A 19,738-nucleotide genomic window follows, 5' to 3' on the forward strand; every position below is an offset into this window, starting at 1 on the left:
CAAGTTATATCCGTGAAAGACGCGGAAAGAAACCTCATTAAATTGTCCTACAGAACATCACACTGAATAAAAAAAAGTCCTTCTATCCACACTCATCTCGTTGCGACGTTATTAAAAACAACTAAAATACTTGTCAGTTTTACTGTTGCTTCCATTTGCATTCTCTACCATAACAAAAAAATGGCATCACATTTAAAAAAACGCACGGTGCTCGATTTTAGATTCTTTGGAAACTATCGTAGCTTTCGTAAAGTCTCTTGAGCCATCATAGAGATAATATACCTAACTTCGGAAACAACGGGAAGGAGTACGTAGAGCGCATGTTTTATTCCATAATTGGATTCAACCAAATACCAAGCAAACATTTATAAATAATACGTAGAATTAAGTTTCTCCATTCATGTTCCTTCAATTATCAATAGCATATGAAGTATTTTTTGCCTATTTGACATCACTTTTTGCTATCTTTACGCAGGGAAGAAGGTTACATTCAGAAACAGGGAGTTTTACACAGGAAGCTTGCTTCATGCATTGATAAAAGAGTTTTATTGCGTTATGTGATCCATTTCTACACTTACACGCACGTGAGGAAATGAATGCTCACTTTCAACACCAGCGTGAATACGCAAAACTTTTTTTTTCTTGTATATCCATCCTTTTGACTGGAGGTCTGGGGGTCACGGCCGTACACTATTGTAAGAACATGAAGCGTCTACAGCCGTCCTTATGATCTGCTTTATTGTGTACCTACCAGCTTCGGTGCTTCAATACGCCATCTTCAAGCCTTAGTTCATGCTAAAGGGGCTATCACGATCCATGTATACGATGCATCAGTGGGCAACGTAGGAGCTTTACGCATACTATCTGAAACTGTGATGTCGTCTCTCCAACTCATAGGGAGTCCTCACAGATACAGATAGTGTAAACCAATTATGTTGGCCACTCATGCATCGTATATATGGATCATGATAACCCCTTCAGCATCAAATGGCGCATTGAAGTTCCGAAACTGGTAGCTACACAATAAATAAGATCATAAGGACGGATGTAGGCGTTTCATGTTCTTACTAAACATTTTTAGTCACGAGAAAGAGACCTTTAGCTGTTTTGGTGACTGTCATATTTCTCTGCAGACTTAAAACCCAAGAAATGGCATTCCCTTCTTTGCAAGTGGTTCATCTCCCATCCATTCACCTGGATACGTATCTCAGCCGTCTACATTTTATTTTCATTTCACCACATTAAGACATTTATGACTTTACCAGACCCTCCTCGTAATTACGTTATGTACCTCACAAAAACATTTCTCGTTCAGGTATGTTCCATTACCTGTATTCCTCCTTCGTTTTTTTCAGTTTGGCCATGTACAGACTTTCTCTAAGACGGGTCTGAATAGTTTCGATGATATGGCATCTCCTTATCTGAGTCCTATTTCGTTTATGATTTTCCACTAACCTGATGAAATGTAATGGTAGCTCTACTACTGATGTGTATATTCTCCAACGCACTAACATATGTTGAATGCAGTGCTTTCTTTCTCAGTGGTTATTAGTAGGGTTTTGCATCAAACTGAAACAAAAGGTTTCTGAAATTCAATGAAAATCAGGCAGAACAATAATAAATATCCAATACTACATTCTATAATGACATTTACGATTTTCAGTTGGTCCGTTTTGCTGTATCAACTTCTAAGCTCAGCTTGTTTCTTTGTCTGAAAAGGTTTAGCGTTTTTCTTAAGCAGTTGGTGATAATGTCAGTAGCTATTTTGTGCAATGGTACGCAGAACGTATGGACGAAACTAACTTTCCCATGATGGGCCACTGCCAAGTTACACAGCTCGGTGAAACTTGGGTCATATGTACAAAGTACTGCTGCCGTATAATACAGAAGTAGCGGAAAGAAGTACGCAATGATATTAACATATATGCTACATTTATTCAAAAACAGTCATTCCAGCGACGTCACAGCGACTTATGATTGTCCTCTGGACATTAAAAATGGCGTAACGTGGTTCTTAATCGGTTGTGTGATCACCACGGACTGCAGTGCATGTTGTACAACGTCTTCCATCTTGGCAACAAGGTTGATAACGAGTTCTTGAGCTGTTGTGGTGCTGCGTTCCATTCCTCCACCAACGCGGTTGACACTTGTTGGATGGTCGTTGGTGCGTGTGGGCGTGCTGCAATACTACTCGCTAACCCATCTCGCACGTGCTCGATGGGATTTAAGTCGGGGGAAAGAGAAGACGAGTCAATTCGCTGAATTTTCCCTCGTTCCAAGAGCTCCTCCACCTCCTCTGTTCGATACGGCCGCACATTGCCAACAATAAAAATGGAGTCAGTGGAGTCAGGGCCGGAAGAATACCTGAAAAAACGCTCGTAGGGGAAATAGTACAGTGTCAACTGAAGTTGATCGGCGAGTGTACCGTGCTCAAAGATTTGGAAGTCAGTATGCCCACGCAACGTTATGCCTCCCCATGTTTTGTACATACCCTGATACGGCGGGGAACACTTAATGCACCCAGGAACAATGTTGAACACGATCGGTTTGGTGGTCCGCGTGTTATGGTGTGTGGAGGCATAATGTTGCCTGGGCGGTACTGACCTCCAGATCTTTGAACACGGTACCCTCACAGGTCGATGTTATTGTGATACTGGACTCTTGCCCCGTGTGCGTCTTTTCAGGGCAGCATTCGGCCCTGACTGTATACGAGGCATGTCCAGAAAATAAGTTCCGATCGGTGGCGAAATGGAAACCACTGGGAAAATCCGGTAAATATTTTGCACAGATGTGTTGGGCAGTGTCTCTAGTATGCCCGTCGATCGCGTCGTGTCGCTCTTTTCAGTTTTGAGTGAACAGTGAGCACGTAAAGATGCGTAGGGAATAGCGTCTCCCGCCAACTATAAGGGCCTGGTTAGAGATTTCGCCTGTGTCATGCAGCCCACATAACATAACTGTCGAGTAGTTCCTTCTTCATGACAATTCTCGGCCGCGAACTGCAGGGACAATGAAGACGCTCCTGCAGCGTTTCCGATGAGAAGTGTTTGATCACACACAATACGGTCCGTGATTGGCTCCCCCTGAGTGCTTTCTATGACGAGGATATTGGAAAGTTGATAAAACCCTACGACAAAACTCGAAGTTGGAGCGGCGACTGTGTAGAGGTGGAGAGTGTACCTTAAAGTTGCAAATAAAACGTTTATGATTTTCACTATGGTTACCATTTCGCGACCGATCGGAACTTATTTTCTCGACAACCCTCACATTAATCGATGACAATGCACGACCCCATCAAGCAGCGCAGGTGGAGCAGCACTCGGAACTAGAGGATAGTCGGTGAACGGACTGGCCTTACCGTTCCCCCGATTTAAATTCCATTGAGCACTTTCAGAATGGGTTGGGAAGTTCAACTGCAGCACGTACGCAGGCACCAAGGACCGTCCAGTAGCTATCAACTAGCTGATGGAGGAATGGAACGCCCTACCACAAGAACTCATTATTGACCTTGTAACCAGGAGGACAGCACGTTAGAGAACACGTACTGCAGTCCGTGGTGATCACACAACCTATAAAGCACCATGTTCCGCTATTTTTAAAGTGCAGGGGACCATCATAAATCACTGTGACGTCACTGGAATGACTGTCTTTGAACAAAAGTATCCTATCTGTTCGTGTCGTCCGCACTTCTTTCAGTTATCTATCGTATTATACTGTAGCAGCACTTTCTACATCTACATCTACATCCATACTCTGCAAACCACCTGACGGTGTGTGGCGGAGGGTACCTTGAGTACCTCTATCGGTTTTCCCTTCTATTCCAGTCTCGTATTGTTCGTGGAAAGAAGGATTGTCGGTATGCCTCTGTGTGGACTCTAATCTCTCTGATTTTATCAAATTCAAATGGTTCAAATGGCTCTGAGCACTATGGGACTTAACACCTGTGGTCATCAGTCCCCTAGAACTTAGAACTACTTAAACCTAACCAACCTAAGGACATCACACACATCCATGCCCGAGGAAGGATTTGAACCTGCGACCGTAGCAGTCCCGCGGTTCCGGACTGAGCGCCTAGAACCGCTAGACCACCGCGGCCGGCCTCTGATTTTATCCTCATGGTCTCTTCGCGAGATATACGTAGGAGGGAGCATTATACTGCTTGACTCTTCGGTGAAGGTATGTTCTCGAAACTTTGACAAAAGCCCGTACCGAGCTACTGAGCGTCTCTCCTGCAGAGTCTTCCACTGGAGTTTATGTATCATCTCCGTATCGCTTTCGCGATTACTAAATGATCCTGTAACGAAGCGCGCTGCTCTCCGTTGGATCTTCTCTATCTCTTCTATCAACCCGATCTGGTACGGATCCCACACTGCTGAGCAGTATTCAAGCAGTGGGCGAACAAGCGTACTGTTACCTACTTCCTTTGTTTTCGGATTGCATTTCCTTAGGATTCTTCCAATGAATCTCAGTCTGGCATCTGCTTTACCGACGATCAACTTTATATGATCATTGCATTTTAAATCACTCCCAGATAATTTATGGAATTAACTGCTTCCAGTTGCTGACCTGCTATTTTGTAGCTAAATGATAAGGGATCTATCGTTCTATGTATTCGCAGCACATTACACTTGTCTACATTGAGATTCAATTGCCATTCCCTGCACCATGCGTCAATTCGTTGCAGATCCTCCTGCATTTCAGTACAATTTTCCATTGTTACAACCTCTCGATACACCACAGCATCATCTGCAAAAAGCCTCAGAGAACTTCCGATGTCATCCACAAGGTCATTTATGTATATTGTGAATGGCAACGGCCCTATGACACTCCCCTGCGGCACACCTGAAATCACTCTTACTTCGGAAGACTTATCTCCATTGAGAATGACATGCTGCGTTCTGTTATCTAGGAACTCTTCAATCCAATCACACAATTGGTGTGATAGTCCATATGCTCTTACTTTGTTCATTAAACGACTGTGGGGAACTGTATCGAACGCCTTGCGGAAGTCAAGAAACGCGGCATCCACCTGTGAACCCGTGTCTATGGCCCTCTGAGTCTCGTGGTCGAACAGCGTATTGTTTCTCTAATACCTGATTTTCCAAGATGTCTAACATGTTTCTGTCTATAGTCCAAGTTTCATCGAGCTATGTTTCTTCTGTCCTTACGTTTTACACATCAGTGTACATTACACTGAGAACTATTTTGGGCGTAAAGTTTTTCACGTGATGTTAGTTTTCTCTCTTTTTGAAACAGAGCTACGACAATATTGTTTTTTCACGACTTGTTAGTTTTCTCTCTTTTGAAACAGAGCTACGACAATATTGTTTCAGGTTTGGACGTTAGTCTTACTCTCGCAGACATTCTGTGAATAATTTTGGAAGTATTTTTTGAATTACGTTACCTTTACATTAATCATTTCTACTAAAACACTGTTCTCTCCTATACCTTTCCTTCTTCATACCCCTAAGTGATTTAGAAACTTCATCTGGAATACCATTATTATAGTTAATCGCCTGTCGTTTTGAATCGTTTCTTGAACTATACAAACGATTACGGCAATCTGTCTTTTGACTGGCACAACGGCATCTGCGATGTCAACTGATGAATCTTCAAAGTCATAGTTTTTCAGTCTTTTCTTGGATGAAATTTTCTGTGTATTTGCTCATAATGTACACTAAGGCGTTTCTGATTAGGTGTTTTAATTCAGCGTACCCCATCACTTTCCTATTGAAGTATCCTTCAAATCGCCGGCCGGGGTGGCCGAGCGGTTCTAGGCGCTACAGTCTGGAACCGCGCGGCCGCTACGGTCGCAGGTTCGAATCCTGCCTCTGGCATGGATGTGTGTGATGTCCTTAGGTTAATTACGTTTAAGTAGTTGTAAGTTCTAGGGGACTGATGACCTCAGAAGTTAAGTCCCATAGTGCTCAGAGCCATTTGAACTATTTTTAGCCTTCAGATCATTTTCTTCTCTTCAATAGATGCTTTGCTCTAATTAATATTGTCTGTTCTTTTATTCTCTTCATAAATATCTCTATTCGTGTCGTTGCATACTTCTTTCAGATAGCATAATAACCTTTGTCAAATGACAGCCGTTATCGTTTGTTTCTCTAATACGTGATTTTCCAAGATGTCGAACATGTTACTTAATATTGTCTGCCACACCCTCTCACTATCTTCTCTTCTGTTTTCTTCCTTGTTTCTATGTTTGTAGCTATTTTACTGATCTAGGATCAGTTATTATTCTGAAGTAGTTTAGGTCAGTCATTTTCAATGTGGATATTCTCAGATTAAATCTGTATTTGTTCTACTGGATACATATTAGGGAGAAATACTCGTATGTTGTTCTTAGCATATTTCTACTATTCTGTTCGAAGTTTCCCATCAAATAATCGTTCTTCATTTCCACTAAAATTCTCCAGTACCATTTTATAGTGGGAATTACTGTCATGTGTCAGTTTTTGTAACACTTCATCAAAGATCTTCCTCCATCTGATCAGAATGTGAGCACATTAGTATATAAACTATCCGCTCAAAAGTATGTGGAACACTTATCAGTGGAGATTAATATGGGCGTGATCAACCTTCGCCTTTATGAGGGCTTGAACTCTACTAGAGATACTTCGAGTGATATAAGGTGTTTGAACGTCTGTATCGGAAGGTTAGTCCATTTTTCCTCAAGAACCGAAACCAGAGAAGGTAATGATGTAAGACGCTGGAGCCTGGAGCGATGTTAAGGTTCTAACTCATTCAAAAGGTGTCCCATGTTGGGAACTTGGACGCGTCAGGCCATATCAGGAATGTTATTGTCCACAAACCATTACCTCGCAGACGCTGCCTTATGACGTGCATTGCCGTGCTGACACAGTCAACGTCTCCGAACTCCTCCTCGATTGCACGTCGTACAGAGCTCTAAGATGTGTTCTTATTATTCCGCATTTAGTTTTCTCGAGCACAATAACAGTGTCACACGCAACCATGAAGCACACCCCCATACCGTAAAACTACCCACTTCGTATTTCACTTTTGTCACTAGAAATGTCTGCAGGTAATGTTCTCGAGGCATTTGCAAAACATAAATCCTTCCATCGGATTGCTATATGGGATTCATAATTCGAAATTATTCGTTTCCTGTCATAAACTGTCCAGTGGCGTCGCTCTTTATACTACCGCAATCGTCGCTTAGTATTGACTACAGAAATGTGTGGCTTGTGAGGAATTCAATATGAAATTTACATTTTGCAGTGGAGTGTGCACAGATATGAAACTTCCTGGCAGAATAAAACTGTATACCGGACCAAGCCTCGAACTCAAAACCGTTGCCTTTTGCGGACAAGGGCTCTACCGACCTTTTTTTTTTACTTGATCACAAAAAAACTGAGTCGTGACGGGGAGGGCAGGAGGGGGAAATCGGCAGGGGTCGCAACCCGAGGTCTGCCGGCGACGACGTACCAACTCCCTCCCCCCCCCCCCCCTCCCGCCTTGCCATTGTTTGTAAGAGAGAGCGAAGGGTCTTTTCTTGGATTTTGAAGATGGTGCCAGCCAAAACGATGTGCCCAAGGGCCTGTTGGAGTTGACAACGTAGGGTCGATGGTAGGGGGAGTACCTGGGTGTCACAGGCCAATTTAAGTGCCATGTATGTGCCGACATTAAGTCACTCCCTATAGTGGTTCAGGCTGCACAGGAGGTTGCAGCAAACTTGGTAATAGATGGACTGCAGCAATCGACCGTAAAATTGATACCCAGGTAGTGGGGCGTTGTCACAGTGGGCAATGGAAGTGGTCTCTCGTCTTGGAGTCCACGTGCAGTGTTCATGATCACCAGTTTGGTAACATTGAGGTGACTACCCAATGATTATATGTTATTTCGGAACCATGCTAAGGCATCGTGTATTTCTGTGGGCGAGCATGTGACAAAAGAGTGATTGTCCACATAGGTCCAGTAGTGGAATGTGTGGCAACACAGTGTAAGTCTCGCAAGATGGGGTAGGAGGATTTTGATAAGACGCTTAAGAGCATCTCTGCCTGACCGAATGCTGGACAGGGATCAGTCCAACTAGTTATCTGTTCACCTGGACCATGGACTTGGCACTGCAAAGTAAACAGCAAATGGTGGTTATGAATGTTGGGGGGAATCGCACTCATTCTGCAGAAAACGGTGGCAGACCTGGCCGAAGGCCCTACTGAAATCAATCGACACCAACGCAATAAGGACCCAGCATTTACTTATGGCTATCTGGAGGGTTGCCCCAACACCTTGTGATGTTTCTTCTGGAGAGAGTACTGCAGGTAACACCGTACGCATGCACGGCGCCAAGAGACACACGTAGATTTTGTAATCCGCGTTGATTAATGTGAGGAGGCGCAAGTTGGTGATGTGCATTCCTTCTGGCAGTTCGGGCAAGGGTATGAGAACGCCGTTGACAGAGTTTGGTGGTATAGGGCAGAGGGACTGAACAACTCCTGGGACATCTCGGTCCAATGTGGAAGCATCAACTCACCGAAGGTCCAATAAAATTTAACTGGAAGACCTTTGGGACAACGGGATTTTTTTTTTGTTTTTTTTGTTTTTTTTTGGCGTTCGCGTCAATCACCCCATCAGTTGTGAGCGCTATCACAAAGGACACCGCCTCTGTATTGTTAGAGGTGTGGCTTAGCAGCTCGACAACATACACTACTGGCGATTAAAAGTGCTACATCAAGAAGAAATGCAGATGATAAACGGGTATGTGATTACATTTTCACGCAATTTGGGTGCATAGATCCTGAGAAATCAGTACCCAGAACAACCACATCTGGCCGTAATAACGGCCTTGATACGCCTGGGCATTGAGTCAAACAGAGCTCGGATGGCGTGTACAGGTACAGCTGTCAATGCAGCTTCAACACGATACCACAGTTCATCAAGAGTAGTGACTGGTGTATTGTGACGAGCCAGTTGCTCGGCCACCACTGACCAGACGTTTTCAGTTGGTGAGAGATCTGGAGAATGTGCTGGCCGGGGCAGCAGTCCAACATTTTCTGTATCCAGAAAGGCCTGTACAGGACCTGCAACATGATGTAGGGAAGCAGCCTACTCACGCCGTATAAAATTCACGTCAGTCTTTCCATTGTGTGCCAGCCTAGTCCGCTGTAACTAGCTCTGACGTCATAAATGTTGCGCAATACTTTAAAAATCAAGTAAATAACCTGAAACGTTTCTAGAATGTCAGGAGTAATACTAAATCAATATGTGTTGAATATCAGTTCAATAACTTTAATCATTTTCGAAATTTGGATGTTTTCTGTAAAAATCATTGGCGCAACATAAGAGAGCTAGAAACTTAAAAATTTATATTTAGATTCCTTTCTCATAATAATTTAGTAGAAACAATATTCTGGATCTCACAAATTAAAATTTTAGTTGAAATTCATGATTTTCTGGTTTTCGCCTTAAAAATTAAGGAAGCAAGATAGATTAAGTAGGCGAATAAATAAGGCTAGGATGTTTAAATTTAAGTAGAAGGGAGATCCGCTATAATCATAAAGATGTGAGAAGTTTCAATTGAATAACTATAAAACTATAGCAATAGCGTATCTCCAAAAGGCAAGTTCAGAGCTCGTCTACTGCGTGTAGTGTAATTAAATTAATTCTCTCGCCCAAAATATTTGACTTAGCCACGTCAGACTGTTATTATGATTACTTACCTGTGTGCTGAATGGACATTTAAATTGAGAGCTTCATCGGCCATCAGCAAAGGAAGCGATGATTTATTCAATAACTTAAAGTGGTGCATTACTAGCCCAGCGGCTAGTCGGGAGAGCAATTTTGATCAGGTGTTCCCTTAGCCGTCCGCACCGCGGCTTTATATATAAGAACGCTGCGCGAGAGATAAAAGCCCCAGTTCTCTCCAGACGCTGAATAGCACAACACCTGTGCCGGGAGTCGTGTCGCGTCGGTATCATTGCTATAAACAGCCTCGGATGCCGTAATAGGTTACTCGGGATACGCGTAACCATGAAATCGTTTTCGAGTGAAATGTTACTTCTGGGATGACTTTAATGATCTATCTTCAGTTTGCGTATGTCGTATTTTCACGTGCCGTCGCGGGACAGACATTCTACCACTATTTAGCGTGGCGTTTGATGGACATTATCATCAAATTATGGCGAGCATTCACTTAAACATTTAATTTGAACAGTTATAGTTGTATCAGTGCATTAGACTCTGAACTGCTCTGTTAGTTGGATTGTGTGGATCCTTTTTGGTCTGACTTTCAGAATATAGTGAACATTTTTAGAGAATCGTTTTTGATTATGAATCCCAGGCAATCTCCTAATTCCTCAGAGCTATAAGCTGTAGCTATAAGTGTATTTCTCAGATGAAGTGGGCACTAGGAATTCTAATTACAGGCTTCACGTTTTGCTAATCACTTTCTGGTTGCCAATATTGTAGTTAGAGAGCCAGTGTTGAGAACGGCAAACCACAGCATAAATAATAGGAACATTTAACAACAATTAATTCCACCCGCCGCCTCACATATGGTTAATCGGCCGGGAAAAACAAAACATTCTACATATATTAACAATTACTCCACCTGCCGCCCCACAATGCGGTCGTGCATTATCCTGCTGAAATGTTGGGTTTCGCAGGGATCGAATGAAGGGTAGAGCCACTGGTCATAACACATCTTAACTGTAACGTTCACTGTTCAAAGTGCCGTCAATGCCAACAAGAGGTGACCGAGGTGCGTAACCAATGGCAACCCATACAATCACGCCGGGTGATACGCCAGTATGGCGACGACGAATACACGCTTCCAATGTGCGCTCACCGCGATGACGCCAAACACGGATGCGACCATCATGGTGCTGTAAACAGAACCTAGATTCATCCGAAAAATGACGTTTTGCCATTCGTGGACCCAGGTTCGTCGTTGAGTACACCATCACAGGCGCTTCTGTCTGTGATGCAGCGTTAAGGGTAACAGCAGCAGTGGTCTCCGAGCTGATAGTCCATGCTGCTGCAAACGTCGTCGAACTGTTCGTGCAGATGGTTGTTGTCTTGCAAGCGTCCCCATCTGTTGACTCAGGGATCGAGACGTGGCTGCACGATCCGTTACATCCATGTGGATAAGATGCCTGTCATCTCGACTGCTAGTGATACGAGGCCGTTGGGATCCAGCACGGCGTTCCGTATTACCCTCCTGAACCCACCGATTCCATATTCTGCTAACAGTCATTGGATCTCGACCAACGCGAGCAGCAATGTCGCGATACGATAAACCGCAATCGCGATAGGTTACAATCCGACCTTTACCAGAGTCGGAAACGTGATGGTACGCATTTCTCCTCCATACACGAGGCATCACAACAACGTTTCACCAGGCAACGCTGGTCAACTGCTGTTTGTGTATGAGAAATCGGTTGGAAACTTTTCTCATGTCAGCACATTGTAGGTGTTGCCACCGGCGCCAACCTTGTGTGAATGCTCTGAAAAGCTAATCATTTGCATATCACAGCATTTTCTTCCTGTCGGTTAAATTTCGTGTCTGTAGCACGTCATCTTCGTGGTGTAGGAATTTTAATGGCCAGTAGTGTAGTAGAAAAGTGCCGTCTCCATTGGTTCGTCATCACAAAATCATTGGTAATGATCAACGAAGGCTCAGAAGACCGCTGTTGGACTTTGACACAGATTCCAGCCTGAGAGGTAAGGGTAAAGACGAGGGAACATCGTCCACGACGGAGGTCGTATGTGACATGAAGTGTGGTTGGAGGCTACTCGTCGATGACGCCTTGACGGCTTGACCGCACCACCACACCTTGTAGTTTGTTGCATTGAAGGGACAGAAGTTAGGCTGTGATATGTTGACTTTCGTGATGGACATCCGACGACGGTGGGAAGTCATCAGGTTTACTTAACAAGGCGTAATAACAGCGCATACTACTAATGTGCCGCGCTGTCGCATCCCTATCGTAGTGTATAAACTCCCTCTTTATTGCTGGCTTCACTCAAGTCAGCTATCATAGCAGCATCGAGGGCTACAGAGGAAAACATTGCTCACAGTATGTTCATGTAGCAGCGATGCGTTGTCGACAAACAGGACGATGAAGCCGAGAGGTACTGAGCTTCAAGAGACCTTGACCGAGCTACACTGGTTGTGGTGGCAGGAGTAAAGAGCAGATGAATGCGCAATGGTCGGAATAGGCCAGAGACCACATTTATGTGGATGATACACCTACCCGTAGGGTTGCAGAAAGATAAATCCGATGGAGTCGACTTCTTGAATGGCTTCTGCGTTGGGTGTAACCAGGGGTGTCACCGTGTATGGTCTTCCACGTATCCAATAACGCCAGACATTTTGAGTAGCCAGGTGTCTAATTCTTCAGATGGAGGACTCAGCTGAAATCACCTGCTATGACATAACGGTCGTATAGCCCCTCAAATAAGGTAGTTATTTCTTCTACATAGAACATAGTTCGTTGGCGAAGGTGTGTCGAGCCTGATGGGGCGTATAAATTGATGACATGGGTATAAAATAGTGTGAGGGTGATACTCCGTCCGGACAGGAGAAAACCACATCTGTGGTTCCCGTTTATAGAGGGTCATACCACACACTGTGTAAGGGCTGATAGAGGAAAACAACTCGAATCCGTAAAGAATCAGAATAGTAGCAAGACACGCCTCTTGTAGAAAGGCGACATAGAGTTCTGACGCCCTGAGTGTATTGTGGAAGAGTTACAACTTCGCTGTGTTGCTGACCATATTGGTAATGAGCGTTGCGAATTTGTATATGTGGCGTGGTGGTGCTGGGAGCGGATCTGCCAAAGTCAGAAGTGGTGGACGGCGGTGTCGACGGATGTCACCACCCTGACTGAGCTACCTAAGCACTACTTACGACCCGTCCTTACCTTTCAAACTTCACAGAAGCTCTCGTGTGGAACTCGCAGAACTAGCATGCCTGGAAGAAGAAATATTTCGGGCACATAACTAAGTTACAGACTGGAGCAAGTTTCCGGGATGAACTTTTCACTCTGCAGTGATGTCTGCGCTGATAGCCGGCCGTTGTGACCGTGCGGTTCTAGGCGCTTCAGTCTGGAACCGCGTGACCGCTACGGTCGCAGGTTCGAATCCTGCCTCGGGCATGGATGTGTGTGATGTCCTTAGGTTAGTTAGGTTTGAGTAGTTCTACGTTCTAGGGGACTGATGACCACAGATGTTAAGTCCCATAGTGCTCAGAGCCATTCGAACCATTTTATTTTTTTTTTTATTTTTGCGCTGATATGAAACTTGGCAGCTTAAAACTGTGTGCCGGACCGAGACTAGAACTTGGGACCTTTGCCTTTTGCAGGCAAGTCCTCTACCGACTGAGCAACCCAAGCACGGTTCATGACCTGTCCTCACAGCCTTGCTTCCGTCAGTACTTCGTCTCCTACCTCCCAAACTTTACAGAAGCTCTCCTGCGAAACTTGCTGAACTAGCACTCCTGAAAGAAAGGATATTCCGGAGAATTGGCTTAGCCCCAGACTGGGAGATGTTTCCAGAATTAATTTTCACTCTGTAGCGGAGTGTGCGCTGATATAAAACTTCCTGGCAGAAGTTTGGTAGGTAGGAGCCGAGGTACTGGTAAGTAAGGCTGTGAAGACTGGTTGTGAGTCGTTCTTGGGTAGCTCAGTCGACAGTCGTCTTTCGGCAGTCGGCTTTCGGCGTATGGGCCAGCTCGGCCCGCCAAGCAGTGCTTCACTAACGGAGTTGTTTACTTCTACATCGCGGTTCAAAAATGGTTCAAATGGCTCTGAACACTATGGGACTTAACTTCTGAGGTCATCAGTCCCCTAGAACGTAGAAATACTTAAACCTAACTAACGTAAGGACATCACACACATCCATGCCCGAGGCAGGATTCGCGCTTCCGATTGTAGCAGTCACGCGGTTCCGGGCTGAAGCGCTTAGAGCCACTCGGCCACCGCGGCCGGCACACATCACGGTATTTGTGTTTTATGGCGTCCATCAGTATTTTACCCCATGGTGTACTCTTACCGCCGAGCGACACTTAAAGTTACTTTCCCAGCCGAACATGCACGACCACGCGCTTATGAAATCGAACAATTCATTCACGAAGAGCTACGCCTGGACCTGCAAGAAGTGATACGTATTCGCTTCTCTATCACTGGCAGCATAATCTACATTAAAATGACGACAGAGGAAACATGCGCTGACGTAGTTCGACGACGCCCACATGTACTAAAGTTTAAACACTCTGACAGACATATCGGGGAGGTGACAGTAGACTGCGCTGGTTTCTGCCTTCGAACAATTCGGGTGTTGAGCTCCATTACGAGGTGCCGCAAGACAGCTGCACTGCACGCCGTAAAATGTGAACACACAACTGAGGCATGAGGCTTAGAAGAATGACGTAAGCACACTCACGAGTAACAGACCACTGGAAGTCTGTCGGTATCTGTCCGTACTATTATCTCCCAAAATACGGAAATCAAAGAGCTTGCAGTAGAAGAGATTTGTTTCGCAGTATCGAAGATGAGGAAGTGCTCGTGCTATTAAAGTATGCATTTTAGAGCCCATGTTTAGTAGACTTCTTTGCTTCGAATGATTGTTCCTGTTATATCCCTGAAGACTGACCATTCCTACTGGGACAGCTTGTATAGTTGTACTCTGCATCTCAGCAACAGCGCAGTTTCATGCTGTCAAACTTCCAGCCTGCTCTGGACAAGGACTGCAGATACACCGTGGGAACGATGCTGAAGATTAAGAGATGTGGAACTTTCTCACAACCTAATTTTGCAATGTTTATCCTTCACGGTACAGCAGAAGTGGCTGCTCTTGTGCCACACTGCCAAACACTTTCAATCCGGACGAGTTGCATCATGCGGGAAGATCTATCACCATGTGCACCTTAGCCATTGTCCCTCTGACAACGTGTTTGGCAAGCGGTGGGTGGCTCAGAAGCTGGCACGGTAGCTCAGCATGTTCGGTCAGAGGGTTAACTGGCTTCTGTAATAAAGAAACTGAGTGAATGGATCAACAATGAACTTCAAAGGGCGTCAGGGGACATCCGCCTCGAATAAATGCAACTGACAATAACGAAGAAAATTAGATTTTTTTAAAAAAATGAAATAGCGATGTGAGATCGGACTCGCATTCAAAGGTTCGCAGATTCGTCTCCACCCGATAGCAAATATTTTTGTGCCCGTTGGTAATGCTTACGCTACTGACATCACAATTATATATATGGCTCTGAGCACTATGGGACTTAACATCTATGGTCATCAGTTCCCTAGAACTTAGAACTACTTAAACCTAACTAACCTAAGGACAGCACACAACACCCAGCCATCACGAGGCAGAGAAAATCCCTGACCCCGCCGGGAATCGAACCCGGGAACCCGGGCGTGGGAAGCGAGAACGCTACCGCACGACCACGAGATGCGGGCTGACATCACAATTAACCGCAACATTATATATGTTATTTTATTAATTTATATAAGCACAAAAACTATAGGCGTAGGATCAAATGCGGGACTGCAAACATTTAAAAAGCGATCGTAGTTAATGCGTACACAGGAACGTCGTACATTAAATCGATACTTCCATTCTTTTGCAATTGATTCATTACATTTTCCGGGGTGATATTCATCAAAGAAACGGGCGAAGCAATAATTTTGACCGCATCTTGTGTACGTTGTAAACGTCGCCTTTTTCAAGTGACATGGTATTTTTAACGTCTCCTTAGAAAAACAAACTTGACTGACATTCTTAAAACAGCTTCTTTCATTGCACAGTCCAGCAGCTAACCACGCGTAACGCAGCATATCGCTGAATACGTGCGAGGACAGCTGGTGATGTATAATGGAATGTAATTTGATGCAGGCTTTTCGGTAAGTGATTTCTTCTTCTTTCTCGATGAGGCAAGTGCAGTTTTGACACTTTTTTATTAAATTTTTTACCTGACGATAAAAAAATATATCGAAGGTTTGCACTTGTGGCGTACATTTGGGGGAGGGGGGAAATTACTCTGATACTTCACGTTGGAAATCCGTCTTCATCTTGGAACAGTTCGTCGTATATTTGTGGATTTGTTTGTCCTCCCCTCGGGTCAATCAACAGAAGACATTTATTCTCTTGCACGCAAGGCTTCATCACATCAGTTAAATAGTTTTTGTACAAGCCTGTTGTCAGTTTACCGGATTTTGAAGAAGGAGCGCAAAAATATTTGCCGCTGGATCGAGACAAACACGCGACCCTTTTAATACGAATCCGTTCTCTTACCGTTTTTTTTTAATCTCTTTTTGTTCGTTTGTTTGGGGGCAGTTAACCCTCTGACCGAACACGCTGAACTACCGTGCCGGCTCTGAGCCAAACACTGCTTCCTGAACAAAATGTCTCATATAATTGATAAGATGCACATGGTAATAGATCCGTATCAAAATTCCTTTTATTTCCTGAACGCTTGGGGATCTGGAGTTTCCACTTGGGGCACTTTCTTGTCTCACGACGCCCTACATGTACCATAAATTTGGACGAATTGGGCGATGACGAGTAGGCGTCCTCTCTTCGTCAGCCTAGCACTACGTTGCTTGTTTACGCACGGATCTCGTTTTCTAACACATGTGCTCTACATTTTATCTCTCCGCATCGGTGCAAGTTATCTCACTGTCCTCACATTCACAAATAGCTATGTAAACACAATAAATAGCCGCGCAGGGTAGCCGCGCGGTCTAGGGCGTCTTGTCACGGTCCGCGCGGCTCCCTCCCGTCGAAGGTTCGAGTCCTCCCTCGGGGATGGGTGTGTGTTGTCCTTAGCGTAAGTTAGATTAAATAGTGCGTAAGCTTACGGACCGATGACCTCAGCAGTTTGGTCCCATAAGACCTTACCACAAATTTCCAAATACAATAAATACATACTAACGATTACAAGATACAGTACATTTAAAAAAATATAAGACGTTCATAACCGCAGGAATCAGCCACCCGCATCCGCATGAGGCATCTGCGGTGTCTTCCACCAACTGAACGTCCAGAAAAACTCAAGATCCTGCGACAATCGTCTGACTTTTGAACTTTCTCTACCGGGCATGGAACAACGCTGTACTCAACTACTGGTGAGTGAGCATATCCTATAGTTTTGTGACGCACCTCCAAGTATTTCAACGGTCGAGATGGCGCAGTGGTTAGCACACTGGACCTGCACTGAAGACGACGATGGTAAAATCCGCGTCCAGCCATCCAAATTTAGATTTTCCTTGATTGTCTTCATCGCTCAAGGCACGTGTAGGAGTGGTTCCTTCGCAATGGCATGAGCGATTTCCTTCCCCATCCTTGAACAAAAAAATGGTTCAAATGGCTCTGAGCACTATGGGACTCAACTGCTGTGGTCATCAGTCCCCTAGAACTTAGAACTAATTAAACCTAACTAACCTAAGGACATCACACACATCCATGCCCGAGGCAGGATTCGAACCTGCGACCGTAGCAGCAGCGCGGCTCCGGACTGGAGCGCCTACAAACGCACGACCACCGCGGCCGGCATCCTTGAACAATTGGAGTCTCTAATTACCTCGCTGTCGACAGGACGTTAAACACTAATCTTCCTTCATCATCTTTTCAAAGTGTTTCTCCTGCCACTTGGATCTCTTTCAATTTCTCCACTCCATATTAGCGTCCCTGGTGTTGTCCAACCTTTTGTATCCTCTTGACGCCGTTATCGTCTCGTGATTCCATTTCGGTCTTCTGCCGTTTACTATCTTGTTTTTTATCGACGTGTGACATCCGAATTAGCATGGGTGGTGAGGAGTGTTCCAGAAACTTACTCATTAACGGTCTCTGGCCCTTTAAACGATATAAACACCCACGAGCAGACGCAGCATACCCTCCAGATTACCCTAGGTCGGCTAGGTGCGTGTTAAAATCATACTGGCCAGCGGACGCCAAACTGATATCGTCTGCAACCTCTGCTCCTTCTAATAAATAACCTTTCAGCTCCAGTGGCTCATTTATGAATATTTTCCCGTCGTCCTTACACTTTATTGAATGAAATACGCCGTCAGCCCACTTTGCACTCCATGCGATAGGATATTTAAGTAGCCACAGTTTCTGTGATCCAGTCCATGAACACGAATTTGTCCGAGAGTAAATCATTGTCGATCATAAAATATCGATAACTATTGCATTTAATTGAAAGATATGTTGGGGGGTGTCGATGGTCGAACCCAGAACTAGAGATGGCCTAGCTGAAGCCGGGACCCAACGCGACACTTTTCGTCAGGAGGCCGAGCAAGTTCAATAGCGTCAAGGGGCAGTGCAGAGCGATACAGCGGTATTTGGAAGCATTGCTTTATTCAGCTAGTTTACAGAAGCGTAACGTCGGCGCACCGCCCACGCACTGTTCCGCGAGTCCGGCCATCTCAGCACTCCTGGACTGCCGACACCGCTGCCGTGGTCATCAAGGTCGCCCGATGATCGAAGTCAGCCGCGCTTGCCCGGTCGCTGCTTGCCAAGGCGTAGTGACTGGCGCCGTTCTGTCTGCAGTTATGGAGACTGTTACAGTCCCTGGTCACCACAGCCCTCTGACCCGTTTGGCCTGCTCTGTACGACCATGGGATGAAGATGGTTGTACTGGTCACCTGTGGCCCTCGAGCTGTCGCTGCTCCCAGGACAGGACCGGATTCGAACCCGCTCCCTTCTGGAGGCTGTGCCGCAACTTGCCGCTAGTGATACGTGCTGGATAGCAACACCCACCGCCGTCTCTGTCGTTGCTGCAGCGCTGCTGTGCCTCTCGCAGTGTACGCCTCGCCCAGACCCCGGTATGCCAGATGGGAAGCAAATGTGGCCTGTATACTGGAGTGGAACCGAGCCCCTCCTTGACCTGCTGCAGACCGCTATCACCGCCCTTTTTCAGGCAGACCGTGTGATCTCTCTGTTCCAGGCTGCCGTTCCGTTCCGTCCCGCCCCGGTGTTGTGTCTCTGGGGGTGGAATATAGCCCGAACAAGTACAAAGAAACAAGGTACAAGTTTATGCCGATCACTTATAACATTGCTGCGAAACTGGCCCCTATAAGAGTAGACCAGCACAGGCAGAGAGGCGCCAGATCGTTGAAACATATGACTGAAATCTATGAGGTTTCTGAGGGGACGCCTCATTATAAAAGGGACGCCGTACACTCATTTTGCGGTACTGGCGATCATAAGCAATAGACGATACCAGCGTTGCGATCACTTGGAAATCCCAAAAAGGGCAGACAATCTGTGCCCCTCATAGAGATGATCGGTGAAGTAATTAAGACCAGGGCGTTTAGCGATTTTGGTTCGGATGAGACAGCTGTTTCGACGTCATCTTATTCAAAATTGATGAAGAGTAGCAGCAAATTAGTTGAGATACCCATTAAATGGGTCTCCCTGACTCCTGCGTCTGGAGTGAAAAAGAAGCGGGTGAAGAAACAGCTCTTGGTGTCACTAAGTGATGCAAGAAGTATCTGCTACGCTAGTATTAGTCTTAGCCGTAATAAAGGGGAATTTTGTTAAAATTCAGTAAAGGCACGATTGGGCGATGAAGTGTGGGGCCGCTGACAGTGTGTAGTAATAGTCGGCAGCCATTAGGCCAGGCAGAGTAAACAGGGCGCAGAGCTGCGACGGCATATTGCACGTACGACGTGTTTGGTGTGAAGCAACAGTGAGACAGGAAACCGCAGCGTTGCTTAAAATTATTGGGATGTATGAGGCGAGCCAGTAGGCCAGACCCAGGAGG

This window comes from Schistocerca cancellata, chromosome 4, assembly GCF_023864275.1.
Source record: "Schistocerca cancellata isolate TAMUIC-IGC-003103 chromosome 4, iqSchCanc2.1, whole genome shotgun sequence".
Lineage (NCBI taxonomy): Eukaryota > Metazoa > Arthropoda > Insecta > Orthoptera > Acrididae > Schistocerca > Schistocerca cancellata.